General features: G+C 39.3%; 1 protein-coding gene across 1 annotated transcript in view; it reads right to left on the bottom strand.

Moving 5' to 3' along the window:
- Positions 1-19,211, bottom strand: part of megf6.L (multiple EGF-like-domains 6 L homeolog) — a 283,490-nt gene that overhangs the window by 102,880 nt on the left and 161,399 nt on the right. The window lies entirely within an intron of this gene.

The following is a 19,211-nucleotide window of genomic DNA, read 5'->3' as shown; positions in this document are numbered from 1 at the left end:
TCAATGGTTAACATTTCAATTGTTACAAATACTACTAACCATTAAGTAGCATAACAATTTACAATGGATTACTCTGAAAACATCTTTGCAAGGTGCAACGCTTAAAAACACAACATGAATTCTAGAAAGCTTGGATTGATTTTATAGTTTCTTTACCAAATGCCTGTGCGTTTCTTAAAAATAAATGGGATAAGCAGCTGTAGAAGAGGTATTTTAAACCTTAAATAAACTCAGTAAGAATTTTTAGTTTTGTCATAGGAAGGGGAATTCTAGCTCTCAAGTTCTACCAAAAGATGGGATAAAGTACCTATCTCATGATTTGCCCTGTACTGGTGGCCATACATGAGCTGATTACAATTGCCAATTTGACCACACCAGTCCAAATTTGTATCTTACTGCTCTGTGTAATGTAACTAGGGTCACGTGGGCCTAGGTGCAGGTTTTCCACCCCACTACTTTTTGGGCTGCTCCCCTCCACCTCTCAGGTGCATGCCTGTGCAAATACCTTACTCTTCTCTCCAATACCCTTACCCCTGTATCTGCAATTGGTCCCTTGGAGTGTGCAGAACCGGGTTCAATCGAACACCCTGCTCCTCTGGTGGTTGTACACTGTATGGGGCCCCCCTGAAGGTTTGCTAAAATTAAATCCGTCAAAAAACTTGCCAGATTTCTAACTAGTAGGTTTGAAAATCATGTTGGATGTATCGATGCATTCCTCTACTCGTGGTTCTTCCTAGGCTCTCATTATAATCCGATTGTTGACTTAGGGGAAAACAATTTCTCTACTGTTGGTGGCTAAATCAGCTAAAGATCTCCTCTTCTTGGTCCCTCACCACAGGTGTGGCTCTTATAGTGTATGCCCACATTAGTTATAATAGAAATGGTCTTTTAGAATATTTTACACACTAGTAATATTCAGAGAAATACTGACAGTATATATGAGGTCACTATCAGAATACTTGGGAAAGTCCAGGACAGAGCTTGTTTATGTCCCAGGTTCCTAACTGAGCGGTTCCAGCAGTGCTGGGCCAAGTCGGCCAGGCGCCCTAGGAACCTGGCCGACTACATTGTCCACCACTGTTCGTGCATGTGCAGAAGAGCAAAAGTGGTGAGGAAGCAAAAGTGCACATGCGCAGAAGGAAGCAAACGCAGACTAAGACTACCCCTAGTTCCGGCCCTGGGTTCTGGGACTGCTAGTCCAGCCCGTGTGTTTTGGGTCTATCTGAGGCATCTAAGGTGGATAATTAAAAAAGCAGCTCAAGCCAGTCTGGGGAAAAGACACAGAAAAGCTGTCTGTGTGAGCTCCTTGAGAGACTTGAAATCACCACAAGATTTGGGACTTTGTTTTCTTAATATATTTTTGGGGAGATAGGTGGTAGGCCTACTCCTGGTTAATTTGGACAACTGACCTGTGTTAGTTAGAAGCCCATAGAGTGGGCTTGTTGTTTATTTGCTGCAAGTGAAAATAAACTGCTGAAAAGAAACTACACCACTGTGCTGTGGGCTGGTTTAAAAAAAAGCTGATCCCAGCTACCTAATCCCTGACAATATATATATATATATATATATATATATATATATATATATATATATATATATATATATATATATATATATATATATATATATATATATATATATATGAACACAGTATATAAATACAATCTGTGTATACACTACAGTTAGCTTTATTTTGTATAAAAAGAAAGTGCATCATATAGATGTGTATTTAAGCCAGTTTAATACCCTAAAATACTTATCTGTTATATCAAGTGTATTCTACAAAAGAGCTGATTTATATACTTGGGACGTTAGGGCTAAGGCACTTATGTATTTAAAACACAGTAGTACTACACCACCAGTGTCTGTCTGGCATAGGCACAGCATTCAGATTTTGATGAGACGCAGTGACCAAGGGCATTTTGCCTGCAGTAGTTGTTGCAGAAAGGCTTGTGGCTGTCAAAATGTCATTTTGTGACTAAGCCCTTAGGGTTTATAAAGCAACTACACAATTTTAAGAATTTTAGAGCAACAAGAGTAACAGTGCACTACTGTATATCTCAATGTATACAAAACCACTTTCGTTTCTGTTACTGGTTCTTTAAGCAAAGACTTAACTTTTCTAGTCTTTTTAAGGGCATTAATACCCTTATGCATTAACAGCAAAGAAACCACTACTGAGTGGTGGCTTCTACAAATACAGATAATATAACTACCTGCATCCAGGAAAAAACAAACACTTTTAAGAAGAAAAAAAAGTGTTCCAATACAAATAAAAGCAGTAATGATCTAGCAGGATTGCTATCTATTCTTTCCATCCATCAGCATTGCTGTCCCTCTCCTGGCAGGGGCCACTCTGTCCCAGGGTTAAAGGAATTGTTCAGTGTAAAAAATAAAATGGGGTAAATAGACAGTCTGTGCAAAATAAAAATGTTTTTAATATAGTTAATTAGCCAAAAATGTAATGTATAAAGGCTGGAGTGACTGGATGTGAACATAATAGCCAGAACACTACCGTATATACTCGAGTATAAGCCGAGTTTTTCAGCCCCCAAAATATGCTGAAAAACTCTATCTCGGCTTATACTCGGGTCAAGCGCAAAAACGATCGCCGGCGCCTAAGAATATTCGCCGGCGCCTTAGAATAGTAGCCGGCGCCTAAGAATATTCGCCGGCGCCTTAGAATATTCGCCAGCACCTAAGAATATTCACCGGCGCTTAGAATAGTAGCCGGCGCCTAAGAATAGTCATCCAAAAATGAGATTGAAACTTACCAGAAGCTGCTGCATTTCTCACCCTCGGCTTATACTCGAGTCAATAAGCTTTCCCAGTTTTTGGAGGTAAAATTAGGTACCTCGGCTTATATTCGGGACGGCTTATACTCTAGTATATACGGTACTTCCTGCTTTTCAGCTCTCTTGGTTTCCACTGATTGGTTACCAGGCAGTAACCAATCAGAGACTTGAGGGGGGGGCACATGAGTCATATCTGTTGCTTTTGAATCTGAGCTGAATACTGAGGATCAATTGCAAACTTACTGAACAGTTATGTCCCTATATTAACTAACTATATTAGAAACCACTTTTTATTTTGCACAGGCTATTTATTTACGCAGTTTTTATTTTTATACTGAACTGTTCCTTTAAGTGTAGTAAATGCAAACAGAGCAGTGTGATGAGGATGCAGATAATGGAAAGAATGTGAGGAATGTGTGTGACATAGCTAATGCCCAGAGCAAAGCATGGGGTGTCGCAGCAGATTTGAGGCGTAATATCATGATGCGCCGGGATCACGCTTCACATCTGGCAAGTGAGGCATGCCTGCGATGAACACGAGAACATGCCATTATCTGGTATGCAGAACAAGTTCACATGCAATGACAGGCATTACTTAGTCACAGGGAGCAATTTCTCCGAAGTCTGGGAGGTGGAAGCCTTGGATGGCACGCGAATAAACACACATTCTTTTGCAGCGGTTAATGAGCGTACCCTGAGAGCATAGCCCACCATTGTGTTTAACTGCCTACAGTCATTTAAAGGTAAGATGTGGGATTTATCATGCTAAAGCAGTGGCTCAGGCACAATATAAAAAAAGAGAAAAACACACAGCTGCTGGAGAAAATGAGAACTCCCAATGAAGCAGCCTCAGAAGCAGACAAATAGAACTAGGTTTAGTTAGAGCCCTTAGTTAGATCTAGGTTTAGATGGGGTTTAGTTAGATCAGTTTTTAGGTATGTTGTCCTGGGTATGATCACCTACTTCAATTGGTGCCAGACTTTTTATTTTCATGCCCCTCTTGCTTGGGCCCCCAGTAGTTCATAACTAGGTAATGGATATAGGAAAGACCATTACATCAATTACAGTTATTCAGTCTTAGTTACAGCAAATAGGTGTTCATCCCAAATCCCACTCTAATTCACCTTCAAGCTGGGTTATGTAGGAGAGCAAATAGACATTCTCCCAAAATCTTACCCTATGTGGCTTTCAGGTTCCACCCCATTACCTCTGTATTAGGACCCCATGGGGGGGGGAGTTGTACCAGAGTCTGGAAAACACTGACCTACTGCAGTGTAACTGATTTAGTATCTGTGTGTGGCCCCTTTTATGCTTTCTGTCTGTTTGGCAGTGGGCCTATAAATTGGAGAGCTTAGGCGATTGGTCCATGTATGGCTGCCTTAACAGGTATTGTAAAATAAAGAATTTTCCATAAAAGAAAGCCATTGTTCAGCCACTGGCTAGAGAAGATAAAAGAAGAAGGACACAGGTTAATTAAAAGTAATTTTTCATTTTCATTCAGTACATGCATTATTGTGCCAGCTGCCTGCCTGTGTGCACATCATGCTCTCGGGGTGGAGAAAGGACCTGTCTAGCAGCCCACGCTGTCTGACATGAGCCATTGTTTAGTAGCAAATTTCTTTCAGGTGTTTCCAGATCAATCCAAAAATTTACTCCCCAGCTAGACATTTGGGTTTTGTTTCTTATACAAGATGGAAGCTACAGAAAAGAGTGTCATAAGCAACCAGGAAGCATGGATAAATGTATCAACCTTACAATCTATTAGTATATATATATATATGTGTGTATATATATATATATATGTGTGTGTATATATATATATTATAATATATAAAATAATAATAGTATAAATGATAATTGTAATAAACCAGTAAGCCTGTTATATGCAGATACAAACTCACTTGTATGTACAGTGCTGGGTTTGAGCAGACACAGCCATAACATTTTCTTTATTTAAATGTCTGTACCAGTAATGTATCCAGTGCCGTCCCCCTTTTATTACCCAGCATGCCTCTCAGTAGAACTGCAGCTGCTCTAAGGAAGGTGAATTTGCAGCCCCTGCTTCTCTTTCATTGTCTGCTTCTTCAGTTGATTATGGAGATGGTTTTCCTCTAAAGCAATTCCCACTCAAGTTGTCCAGTACTGGTACCCACGGCCCAATGCCTGACCATCACCCCAACCACCACCCCCCTGCTAGTCAGTGCCCTTGTCCCACAGCACCCTACACAGCCACCACCTATTTCTGATTCTTCTATTAAGCAACATGCTGGAATAAATATTAAAGGGGTTATTCACCTTCCAATCACTTTTTTCAGTTCAGTTGTTTTCAGATTGTTCACCAGAAATAAAGACTTTTTTCATTTGCTTTCTATCTTTAATTTTTTACCGTTTTCCCAAAATTAAGGTTTAAAGTTTCTGTCGCTAGTGTTTCATCAGCTCAGTGATCCAGGAGCATTCTGAACTTTTATAATTTACTGCAGGGGTGTCCAAACTTTTTGCAACGAGGGCCAGATTTGATAAGGTGAAAATGTGTGGGGAAATTATGTGATAAGGACCTTGTATATAGCAGGTGCTTACTGTCCCTGTATGGAACTAAGAGTTTGTACAAGATCGAGATTGTACGTTTCGGTGACTGAATAGGCTCACATGAGAGTTGAAATTGGGTAAGATTTCTCCCTAGCCAAATGTCCACTCCTAGGCATGTAAAATAATGTCTACTCTGGCAAGATTGAAATTCTGGGTTATTGGGTCTAGCCCTGTGTCATCAAGTGCGTGCATTGTACAGATGCAGCCACTTTGGTTTGTCTGTTTGACACAGAATAACTAAACACAGATATCCCATTTATCTCATTTAACACAGAAAACTGCGTCACAACATCCCATCTAATTAAGGCATTCACCATTGTTCACAATGGTGCTTTGGTATGCTAATGGAAAGGTTAAATGCATTAAATGAGTTAAGATGACTTTAGATAACGCAGTTTCTTCAATTAACCATGAGTCATGACGCATTTATCTCACAAATCCAAGTGGCTTCATCTGTAAATGGTCATCAACTGGCCACTCCCTAAAGATGGCCGTATAAAGTGCTGGATGGAAGGCAGGGTTATTGGTGGTGGGCATAAGAGGAGAGGGATATTTTGTGAGTTTCCAATTTCCCTTGACCGTGTCCCAAATCTTTAAGTTGTAATTCAACGTAGGATGAGTATTATGTAAAATTCTCCTATGTATTCTATCTATCCACGGTAGGTGAATCATTTGGGTGCATGTAGATTGTTGCTCGATTTCAATCCATGCTTTGTTATGAAGTCATTGAGACCAGTCAACAAGCCTGTTCAGCATAGATGCCTTATGGTATCAAGTACAGTCTGGGAGGCTCAACCCACCGTCCGCTTGACTCCTATGCAAGATAGAGAGCTCTTATTTCTCAGGGGGGCCATTGTTCCATAAAATTTGGTAAAACTTGCTTGAAATGACCCCAATATGGAGGGGGAGAAAGTGAGAGGCAGGCACTGAAATAGTTAGAGTTTATCTCAGTTTTATTTAAAGCCTCTTTTATATGAGGGCATATTTGATTGCACATGACGCCTAAATTTAAACCCAAGCTGGGACTGCCATATTGCTTGCATTGGCTGATACAGTTTCCATAGATACAAGCACAAAGGCTCAATCTATTTAAGACGCATATATGAACAGTCATGTTTATTATTTCATTAAAAAATGACAAATATTTTCTCAACCATTTCTTCGTTGCAAACCACTACAGTTCACCGTAACGTAAACTCATTCCCAAATAGCAAACATGTGTACGAGGTAGCGCAGAAACAGGGTCAATGTTCCAAACAGAAACAGACTGTAATCTCTGATGTATAGGGGAAAGGATGAGTCGCTGAAAGTGAACTGGATCGGCTTCTAATACATCCCTGAGAATGTGACCCTGCTATTTCAGCTAAACCTCTGTTTCATTACACAGGATTAAAAAAACCCCCTCAACCTTCCATGGATGTTTAATAAATCTGTTTCCTAAATGAGTTTATTAGTTTTGGAGATTGTATAAATTCCCCAGCCTTGCAAGTTTCAGAGCCCTCTCACCTCTTTGGAATAAGGTTACCGGATCATGTGAAATAAGGGCAGCCCAGCAATATGCATTTATTAGAAGTTTCCTGTTCTGTCCGATGACCTGGTAATGTTTACTTAGAACTAATCCTATTTGTTACTTTTCTCTTCCATATCTTGTGCATAGTCCTCCGATCCCTTTCAATAGCAGAATTTATGTGCAAGGATTTTCCAGAGTAATGTAGATGACACTTATATATACATTGGTTTGTTCTATTTCATGGATGTAATCAGTGTGGCAGTGCAGTATAACAAATCCCCTGGTCCACAGCTAACATATAAGAACAGTTACGGCAAAAGAAGAGGTACAGCCGATTCCACCATACAGATATCCAGAATTCTCGGGACCCAGAGTTTTCCGGATAATGGATCTTTCTGTAATTTGTATCTTCATACCTAAAGTCTACTAGAAAATCATGTAAACATTAAATAAATTGAATAGAATTGTTTTGCTTCAAATAAGGATTAATTATATCTTAGTTGGGATCAGTACAAGGTACTGTTTTATTATTACAGAGAAAAAGGTAATCATTTTAGGGGTAAATGAGTAGTATATGTATTTAGTCCACTGTATCTGTCTGTCCCACCATGTTCCGTTTTCTTCCTCCATCATGTCTCTCTTTCTCCAATTTGCCACTGTCTGCTGTTTTTCCTAGTGTATTATTAGATTTGCCATTCTGCCATCGCTTAGGGTAAGGGCACACCTGGCGATTCGTGGAGATTTAGTCGCCTGGCGACTAATCGCCTCTTCTTTGGGGTGACTCATCTCCCCGAACTCCTTCCCCCTGTCTTGCACCAGCTATAATGAAAAGTCGCCTGTGGCACACGCGGCGCTTCGTATTCCAAAGTCACCCGAAGTTTCCTTGTGAGGCAACTTCGGGCGACTTCAGAAGCGCTACGTGTGCCATGCCGCAGGCGACTTTTCATTATAGCCGGCGCAGGGGGAAGGAGTTCGCCCCAAAGAAGAGGCAATTAGTCGCCAGGTGACTAAATCTCCCCGAATCACCAAGTGTGCCCTTACCCTATTGTGCCAGCCTCATTTTAGCAGTTGCCATTCAGCGTTTGTCTTCTTTCTTCCTTCTTCCAAAAGGCAGGTTTCGAGTGTATAGTCTACTATGGTTCTAAATTGAATGAAAGCAACCCCTAATGAGTAAAAAAATAAAATGCCAGAATGTGGAGATATTGTTGCTTTTCAACCTACTTTATATAGAATTTTCAGGCTAAGAAGTGGGATAGCTGGCAAATGAATATGTGAGAGACTAAATGCTCCAAATCTGCCCCTTGTGCCATAGGCCTTAATAAGGAGCAGATTTATGTTTGTATTTTTTGTGGGGAGCCCTGTAACTTTTGCATACTATCATGCACTCTGCATAGTAAGAGCATTTAAAACACAGTTTCATACTTAAAATATGTTTTCACAAATAAGCACACATGGGATCATTTATGAGTATCTTTTGCACAACACAAGCATAAAACATCCATCTATATGAGAATGAGATAGGATTAATGTCCTCCTAAGAAAATATGTGAACAGGGGAGAGAAGAAAATATGCAAACAATCTATTAATGTTTCCTTTTTTTTTGGTCAGAGATTACAGAACAGAACGTGGATTCTATTTCTGGACTTTAACAAAACTTTCCCAAAACATGAAATGACTTGCTAATCTGCCTCCGACCACAAGAATGGATCCTGTGCTGCTTCAGACAACCACACACAGCTGCTAGTTCCTACAAAGGGAACGCTGACATAATTGCACAGACATTTATATCATCTTGATCACGGATCTCGGAATAAGATCATAACATGCCAAGTTAAAAATGAAAAATGCCAGACAACTATAAAACCAACAGAAAAAACAGCTTAGGCATGTTCTCTAGAATCAAGAAAGATGATGAATGGAATTCATTGAAATTCATTTTTTAATTAGAACGCATTGTTTTAACCATATCTCAAAGTTCAAACATTTTGGACCACAAAGATGTCCACATTCCTGTTCTTCTTGGCCAAGCCCCTATGCTGCATTCTTTTCTAAGTGTGACATTTGGAACTGACATACCTAATTAGTGTCTGATATGAAGTCACCTTATCCTAAACCTTGTAACAAATATTCATCTTTGTACAGGTATGGGACCTATTATACAGAATGCTCGGGACCTGGAGTTTTCCAGTTGAGGGTTCTATCTGTAATTTGGATCTCCATACATGGCCTACTCAAAAATCTTATAAACATTAAGAGGGTTAATTACTAAAATCTGAATTTTTCTCATATTTTATTAAAAAAAATCATGACCAAACTCCCATGCCCGATTTTAGCTTATTTATTAATAAAATAACTTGATTTAATCAGATTGTGGGAAAACTCTATAAATCGTTCAAATTTATTGGGTTTTTTCCTAAATCGCTCACATTTTTCGAGTTTTTGCCCAAAAACCCTAAAAAAGTCAGTTTTTCAGGCTAATCCCAGCGCAGACCACAAAAACCCTAAAATTGATATAGGTGCCTCTCCGATTGACTTGACTTGATACAGGCGGATTTTCGGATTCAGTCTTTTTGCAGCATCGGAGTATAATAAATCTTGAAAAATTTGAGGTTTTTTTTCCTCTTAAAATTCAAGGTTTATAATGAATGATTTCAAAATTCAGATTTTATTAAGTAACCCCCTTAATTAACCCAATAACATTGTTTTCCAATACTTCCAATAAGGATTAATTATATCTTAAGGTGGCGATACACTGAGAGATCGACTCGTGCAATATCGTGGGCAATATCGGGCTGATCCGAACAATCGGATCCTAACGAATGGGAACGGGCGGTCGGATCGCGGGACCGCATCAACGAACAGATGCGGCCGCGATCCAACAGGATTTTTTGTCCCATCCGATCGAGATCTGCCCGATTTTCGGCCAGATCTCGATCGGGGAAGCCCGTCGGGGGGCCCCATACACGGGCCAATAAGCTGCCGACTCGGTCTCCCGGCAGCTTTTATCGGCCCGTGTATGGCCACCTTTAGTTGGAATCAAGTACAAGCTACTGTTTTATTGTTACAGAAAAAAAGAACAATTTAAAAAATCTGATTTATTTGATTACATTTGGTACTCTCTGTACTAGGGGTGTGTACTTGTTATTTGCGGGGCAGCTGCACACCCTTGGTTAAGGGCTAGTTCACTATAACTTATTATAATGCCCGATAAAAATGTGTGCTCTGTGGCACCCACCTCCCATCCCTCTTATAGGTAGTGCTGCTTATCACAGGCAGTACAGCATTCAGAAAGAGTGACATATTTTGGCAACATCTAAATTAAATTGCAGCTGGGCAAGGTGTAAAGAGTAAAACACATGGCATTTGTGCCCAACTTTGCTCCTACTTTTGTAAATAAAATATTTTATCAGCAAAGCCACAACCGCATTAAGTCAAAGCATGAGATTTAGAGGGAGAGTTATCAACTATTGTGATTACTGCGGTTTGTAAAGATTTATTTAAAAAAAAAAAATTGAAAGTTGAACATCACCGCATGAAACCGGACGTCCTACCAGAGAAGTCTATGGAAAGTGTCTTCCATAACTTCTTCCACAACTTTAGTTGAATCCCCTCCCTATATCTCAGCTCTGGTCTTAAAATCCACTCTTTCAATGCTACGTTCTGCTTCTGACCTTCCCCTCAGCTCTCCACTCATCACTTCATCCAATTCCTGAGAGCATGACTTTTGCCTGACTCTAGAACTCCCTGCCACAACTTGGAGACTCAGTAAAAATCTGTTTAAAGAAGCATATTCAGGGCATCCTTATGAAAATGACATTATCATAAGGCAGTGATCCCAAACCAGTGTCTCGCAAGCAACATGTTCTGTTAATGAAATCCCCAATTTTTTTTGTTGAGGATGCTATTTTTAAATTGTTGCACTATTTGTCCATACTGTGTTTCTTATCTTCTGAGAGATTCCGCCTTTCTGGGATCCGCTATTTTTATCATTATTATATCATGTTACTGACCTGTTGCCCATTGTTGACATGTTCCTTCAGGTGTTTTTAGCATTAAACATTAGCATTATTTTAGCATCTTACATTACATTCATTTTCCAGACTTGTTTTGCCCCTGTCCCAACCTATTTGAAATGTGTTTTTGGTATGAAATTCTAATTCTTGGTTTCAATCTTTGTTGTGTTGTTTTTGTACTATTTTTAACAGAGTAGAAAGTTTAAATGATTTCCAAATCATTTCATTCTCTGTTTATTGACACAGTGGGTTTATTTATAAACTCTGGGCAAATTAGCCCATGGGCAGTAACCCATGGCAGCCAATCAAATACTTGCATTCATTAAACCAGCAGCTGGCTGAGAAAAGCCAATCACTGATTGGTTGCTACAGGTTACTGTCCATGGGCAAATTTTCCCATTGTTTATAAATGAGCTCCACTGTCCTAACTTTTTTAAAAACGGGGTTATATGCAAGTCATATAATTAAATAGGAGCATGCAATTAACATACAAAATCCATTTTTCTGGGTTATAGTGTAAGTTTGTGCCCCATACAGCCCTGCAGAGAGGATTTTTAATCATTCTTACTGCTAAATTTCTCACGTTGGGTGAACATCTTTCCACCTAAGCCTGGTCCTACTCCCCTATTTACTATCTCTAGTGATGGCATGCTCATTAATCCTGTGAACTCAGCTCGCTGTCTGGGGGTAATCTTTGACTCCTCTCTCTCCTTCTCTGATCATATTAACACCACTGTCAAAACTTGTCACTTTTTCTTAAGCAATATTGCCAAAATCTGTCCCTTCCTTTCACCTGATACATCCAAGACGCTCATGCATGCTCTCATCTTATCCAGACTAGATTACTGTAACCTTTTACTAACTGGCCTCCCTAACTGCCATCTCTCCCCTCTACAGTCTGTATTAAACACTGCTGCAAGAATTATCCTCCTCTCATCCAAAAGGGTACAGGCCCCTCCGCTGCTGAAGTCACTTATCATGGCTTCCTATAAAACAAAGGAAAACTTATAAACTCCTCCTCATAATCTACAAAGCCCTTCATTCCTCTGCACCTAACTACATCTCATCTCTTGTCTCTCTATATGTTCCTGCCCGAAACCTCCACTCCTCTCAGAGCAACCGCTTGGTTGTACCCCCCACTACTACTGCTGTTTCCGTATCAAACCCTTCTCTCTTGCGGCTCCTTATATTTGGAATGCCATTCCTGAATCTCTCAGGAGAGAATCCTCCTTCAATGTTTTTAAAACAAAACTCAAAGACTACCTCTGGGAGCACCTGGATAACACCTGAACTGGGAACTGGCACTTATATAACAGTGTAACAAACTGTAACCCACAGCACCTTAATACCCCCCTCTGATTTGTGTCTGTATGTTACCCTCCCATTTAGACTGTAAGCCCTACGGGGTAGGGTCCTCTAGCCTTTTGTTTCCTTGACATTGAGCACTTAATCTGTATTGTAATTATATTTTTTATATTTATGTGAATTGTATTCCTAATGCACTTATTGTTACTTTTTATTCCAATGACCCCTTGTTTGTTACTACTAATTTATTGTTTTGCTGTACAGTGCTTTGCCCTCAAGGAGTGCTTTACAAATAAAAATATACATACATACATACATACATTGCCAACCCCATTTTGCCCTGTAACCACATAACAAAACACATGGCAATACTTTTTCTGCCTAGCCGCATATGCTTTATCATTATTAACTAAATACCTTGTTTATCATTTTGATCAATATATCTTTTAAATTGCAACAAGACAAGACGATTGCACGGCATGTATTAAACGGAACAGAGCTCAAGGATAACTATATTTGTATACATCTACAGTGTCTCTCTGGAACGACTCCACTTACCAGCACTGCAGTAAACATAATAGCTGATTGTGAATCTGAAGCCATAATTCTTTGTGGAAGACAAAATTCCCAGTGACATACCAAACATGTACAGATAAATATCAGTAAGATGCTTTAGCACAGAATACCTTTCCGCATAATCTAGTGAAAAGCAGGTTTAAAATACTAAGTACATGGGTGACAGATTTATTAGCAAGTGCAACTTTTTACAGTCCCCAGCTTGTTCCAAGCTTCATTCTCTATCTATAAATTTCCCTCCCTGCTGCTGTTTGCATAGGGCATAGGGAGATGCACACAAAGAAGGTTAGAATGTTGGTGAGAACGCCTGGAAACACGTTCGGGTCTTACTGCAGAAATGACAGGAATTAAAAGGTTTCAAAACAACGCCAAGGTGCATCACTCCCAAATGTTCCAACATGTTTCATCTGAGACATAATAGGATATTATGTCTGGTCTTGTACAATGCTGCACCGAATTCTAAAGCTGGTTAGTAAATACATTACTGAATAAAGGGAAGCCGCGTATTAAATCGACCTTTGAAATGCCATGGGATTTTCTACTAGTTGACATTTTATTTGTTCATTAAATATATTGTCCATGGTATGAAAAAGAAAAATACAGTCTCAAGGTGAAATTGCTGGATTTTATATATTTTATTTTATATTATATATTGATCTACTAGTTATAATTATTATTCTTTTTGTTTATATAGAACTGGTGTGCTCTGCAGCACTTTACAGAGATCATTTATTGTTTACATTGGTCTCTGCACCAGCAGAGCTCACAGTCTAAGGCCCTAATTACATCCTTACACCATGTATATGCACTAGATTTTACCGGAAACTGTTTAATCAGACGAAAACAATGTTTTAAGTGTGTGGTAGGCATATTCAAATGTCAAATGCAGTTAGAATGTGCTTGTATTTGTAACAGTTATTTACACTATTTAATCACAGTTCCGACCAGGCATAGATTTAGACATAAAGGAGCCCTGGGCACCATGGAGAGGACAGGGCCCCAACCTAGGGCAACTCAATTATGTAAATCAGGTTTGTGTAAGCTGAGACCTACCAGGTATTGCTTTAAATGCAATTACAATGAACCACACAGTGTGCAAAAAAAAAGCTACAATCTGCTATTTTTTTGTACTTTCTACACTCAATTTCAGAGCACAGAAACCCTGGCTCACATCTCCAACCAACCCTCCCAATCCAACGGCACTTGAGCTTTGCTGGCCTTGTAACAAGGGCCTGACCCCCTTAAAGGACTAAAAAAATATTGTCATATGGTTTTTGTGGTCATTTTGCAAACTGGGGAACCTATGGCGTTGAGGACCAAAACATAACTCTCTCTCTGCTTTGCGTTAAAACTGGCTCATTTGAGTTACCGTAGCAATTTCATTCTCCTATTTAAATCAATGCATGGTTGTTAGGGTAATTGGGACCCTAGCAACTATATTGCCGAAACTGCAAACTGGATAGCTGCTCAATAAAAAGCTAAATAACTCAAAAAAACACATATAGCAAAAATTGAAAACCAAATGCAAACTGTCTATCACTCTCTACATCATACTAAACGCTAATATAAAGGTGAATAACCCCTTTAAAGGACAACGAAAGCTAAAACATATGTAAACCTGTATGACAAGTCTGTTAGACTAATCACTTACAGAGCAGAGTTAATCCTGTGTCCATGGTGTCTAGCAGTAGTAAAAACGCTCTGATGAGAAAGCTAAAACATATGTAAACCTGTATGACAAGTCTCCAGCGACGTCAGGGATTTTTCAACAAGTGACCTCCAGGCAGCCCAATTCAGCCTTGAGTCGCGTTGGATCAAATAAGCTACTACTGCGCATGATTCAGGGGAGCAGCTTTCCTCCCTTGCTGTGCGCGGAGCATTGTCACTGTAAGTAGTGAGTGTGACATCATCTATGACACGCCTTGGGTAGGGGGGGAGCTTTTTTTTCGCATGCGCAATAGTGAAGAAGAGGAAAGGGAAGCCTATAATCCTTTCTTAAGATGGCGGCCACGTTTTACTGAACGAGATTGAACATGATGCATGATTTTATGCTTTTATACACACATAGGTGAGCTAAAACTAATGTGATTCAAGGCATCTGTACTAGAACTTTTGATGTAGGTAGTGCATACCTTTTTCCTTTCCTTCTCCTTTAAGTATAAATATTTTCTGTTTTTTCCAAGTCAATGGAAGGTGAAAGTGTGCTTTTAAGTACTTTTCAGCCCCGTGTGCTAGCAACCTTTGGAGAAGAGGAATATATTTCTTATAAAACTCAATAGTCCTTAGTGGGATTGAACTGCATCTCACACTTTTACTGCCTAAAATACTCATATACTTTAAAACTTTAAATAAAAATGATTTTGCATCTTTCCACAGCTCTTATATTGTAAGAAATATTTGTGGGTAGCCCATGGAAAAAACAAAGTATTATAGAGAAAAAAGCAAAATAGTCAACAATTAAGACTTATTTGTTTAAAGGAGAAGGAAAGCTCCAAGACAGTTTATTGCCAACAGATTAGCCACAATAGTGCAAGCTAGAACGCTATATTTATACCTGAGTAAACAGCTCTAGACACTGTCTCTGTTTGTTTAGGATAGAAGCTGCCATTTAAGCTTGGTGTGACATCAGTTCCTGCCTGAGTCTCTCCCTGCTCACTTACAGCTCTGAACTCAGATTACAGTATGGATGGGAGGAGGGAGGGGGAGAGGAGCAAACTGAGCATGCTCAAGCCCTGCCCTGGAGGTTTATGCTGAAAACAGGAAGTCTGATACAGAAGCCCATGCATACACAAAAGAAGGAAAGAAAAGCTGTGTTTCTTTTGACAGAGGACTCAGAGCAGCATTACTGGTGTATTTATATAGACCTTTCTGATAAAGCTTACTTAGTTTTAACCTTTCCTTCTCCTTTAAACAGTTTGTAATTGCTGTTTTTTCACAGCTTTTTAAATAATAGTTTGTTTTTACTCTCAAACAATTTGTATTTGTACCCATGTAGAATAAAGTGTTAGGATAACCTTGAAAACATTTAGCCCATTATGTAGCTCTTTGAAAGCTGCCTTTATATTATGTTATTGATTTTGTGTCTGTAGCTTCTACAAAGCAGAGTCTTACCTTAATTTTAAGCTAAATGCACCACTTTCCTTCTGGTTTCACTGTGCCAGAGCAAATAAGTGCTTCGGGAAAGGGAATTCTGAAAAAATGAAATCTCTCCTGTCCTTTTGGGATACCAAAAGAAAAATGCCACCCCCATAGCTGAGGTTTAAATACCCTGCTTTATAGAATCAACGCAACAATTGGTCAGTACATTGTTTAGCAGCAGCCATTGCCTACTGAGCATGCTCCCTGAGCTCAAACTAAAGGGCAAATGTTACAATTGATACATTAAAGGGGTTAAATTAATTTTCAGTATGACATAGAGAACTAGAAGTCACCAGACCAAGTAATTATTATAATTCATTTTCCCATAATAAACACATTGAAAGTAATGCACCAAACTATTTTATGATTCGACTGAATCCCAAATCCTTTGTGAAAGATTTGGCCAAATACCAAACTGAATCTGAACCCTAATTTGTATATGTAAATTAGAGAAACAAGGGGGGAAAAGAACCATGTACCCAGTTGGGAGGTATGCATGCATTAGCCACAACTGCATCAGTCTTTTATCCCCCGGCAGCTGCAATTACACTGGATTCATGGGGGAAATGCAGCATTGTGAATAACAAGATCGAAATTACACTTGAAATTGCATTTAGCTTGCTGTGCTAAAATATGCTTTAAAGAGATCTACAGCCCTGTAAAAATGTCTGCAGTGTCCTAAGCATTTTTGCAAAATTATTGTTATTTTTTACTGTCTTTCTTTCTTTGTCTTTTTATTGTTTTCTTGATATTAGCAGTTTTACCCAGTAGTATCATGACTACTCAACGGTCAAAGGGTTAAATGACCCATGCAGGCAGTATCTCCAGGTGCTTTACTGCACAGTTCTCTCCCTTCTCATCAGCTTTTGTTTTAGATTGTAGCATCCAATGATGATACCTGCATCCATCACTCAACAATCTGGAGGCTTGAAGATCAGCAGTAGAACTACAGCTCAAGGCTATCACTTTGTGTAAAACTGCTAACATCAATTAAATTGAACAGAATAAAAAAATGAATGTAAATTGCAAATGTGCTCAAAAGAGCACTATTGGATCACCATTAAGTAAATATAATGCCAAGGACCAGAGGGAACCTCTAAAATGTGGATTTTAAGCAATTGTTTTATTTTCTTCACAAGGATACTATAATTGTTTGGAATTTTTTCCATCACTGACTTATGTTACCAAGGACGTCATGATTTGATGCAGGTACATTCACTGTTCCCTCTTTAGAAATGACACTGAAGGAAAGAAGGATTTGTGCAGCACGAATTTGTTGAAAAACAAGATAGATGAAGCACATTGTACGTAAATCTAAAAGTATCTGGGCAACACTTGCAACCAGGGCAAAGATTTATTTCAAGCAGGAATAATCAATAGGCCCCCAGGGCCAAATAAATAATTAGATGGTCTGTTAGCAGAGCAAATGACTAAGATGTTGGTGATGGGTGAGGTGACAGTTATGGGAGATTTTAATATACCAGATGGAGACTGGAATGTGCCTGCTGTTAAAACTGCAAATAGTAGATGCACTCTGGATTCCATGTGTGAGGCTTCTCTAGGTCACTAAGGAATCCAATCCACAAGAAAGCAATTATACATTTGATATTCACAAACATGGATATAGTATAATGTCTATCTATAGTAGACAGTTTGGGGGCTTACTGATCCCAACTGTACTGTACAACACAATAGGGGTCATTTACAGTATGTTTCCCCCAGGTAGAAGTGCAAGAGTACTAATAGGTACAACAGCATGTCCCTTACTGCTGTTTCAGATAGTACTTCTGCCCAGGGGAATGGCTGTGCACCTGCCCGATACAGAAACTACCACAAGGTGCACAGGACAAAGTAAGACAAAGCTGAGGTAAAAACCCATTGTGTGTCTTCTACCACTACCATAAGGTGGCCATGAATGGGCAGATCCACTCGTTTGCAGAGGTTGCCAAATGAGCAGATCTTGCACCGATATGCCCACTCTAAGTGGGCGATATTCGGCTGATCCAATTGTGGGCCCTAGAGCCAGAGTATTAGATCACAAGGATACGAATGCAGGTGGTGGGATCGAGGACCCATCAACTAACCAATGCCATCCTTTATCCAACGGGAATTTTAAGCCTGCCCAATCGATGTCTGGACGGTTTTAGGCCAGATATCGATCACAGAAGCCCAACGGAGGGCCTCATATACTGACCATTAAGCTGTCAACTTTGTCTGTCGGCAGCTTTTCTAGGCCACATCTCAGTTAGGGTGTTGAAGGGGGATTGCTACATACCTCCCCGCTCCTCATAAAGATAGCACTGATCTCAGTACTATATTCTTTACGGCAGTCACAGGTGCTTGCAATTTGCACACTACCTAGGAGGTCAAAATGATATCCAATTATATGCATAAACTTTCCATTGCAAACACTGGGGATTTAAGAGAAGTAGAATATTTACGCAACTGGTCAATATAATGACAATGCATGAAAGAATATATGGTGTACTATATTAAAAAATAAAACTCCCCATTATCATGGCCTTATCTATCAGTTAATTCTTCATGTTTCCTGATCCCTAAGAACTGTTACTCCTAAAAAAGTGCCCAAAGTGGAGCTAAATCAGCAATAATTTCATGTTTTTCATATGGATACTATCATTATTTGGAATGTTGACACCAAAGAACTGATATTTTACTCTTAAGAAAGGGCCAAAATTAGGCTCCTGCATTACTGTTTGGAAAGTGGAGCTGGATAATGATCATACAAACAGCAATCATTTTCTAATTTCCATAATAGATGATAGTCAAATTGCAGGCACAGTCAATATCAGCTATTGTATAGACGGAGTCTTCCACACTTTTGTAGCTGAGAAGAAAGAGAAGCCCCAGTGACAATATGGGCCCAAAAATCCTGCACCTCAGAATGAAAGTCTAAAAATGTCATTTTATGAAATCCAAGATAAAAAATATCAAACCCCACAAAGATTTGGTCTGATCTGGATTTCATAAAGGGCTGTTTCAGACTTTAATTCCACAGTGCAGGATTTCCTTTTTTGTACATCAGTCAAAGAAACAGTAAAAACTTTTGTTAGAAAAAATCATGACAGTGGAACAATATTTGAGACCAGATCAAAACAATTTCTCTGAGACCAGATTCCTAATGGGAACACTACCCTGTAGGAAGTCCACCCAGAAGTCCCTTTATGAGCGCTTTGTCTTCTACTGAACATTTTAAAATGGCTCTTTGATCAGTCACAGCAAGAATAATCTCTTGTATGTGGCACAAGAAAAGTAAAAATGTTGCA

The sequence above is a fragment of the Xenopus laevis genome, chromosome 7L (genome assembly GCF_017654675.1).
Source record: "Xenopus laevis strain J_2021 chromosome 7L, Xenopus_laevis_v10.1, whole genome shotgun sequence".
Lineage (NCBI taxonomy): Eukaryota > Metazoa > Chordata > Amphibia > Anura > Pipidae > Xenopus > Xenopus laevis.
Note: the sequence above shows the minus strand (reverse complement) of the source record. Positions and strands in the feature narration are given on the sequence as shown.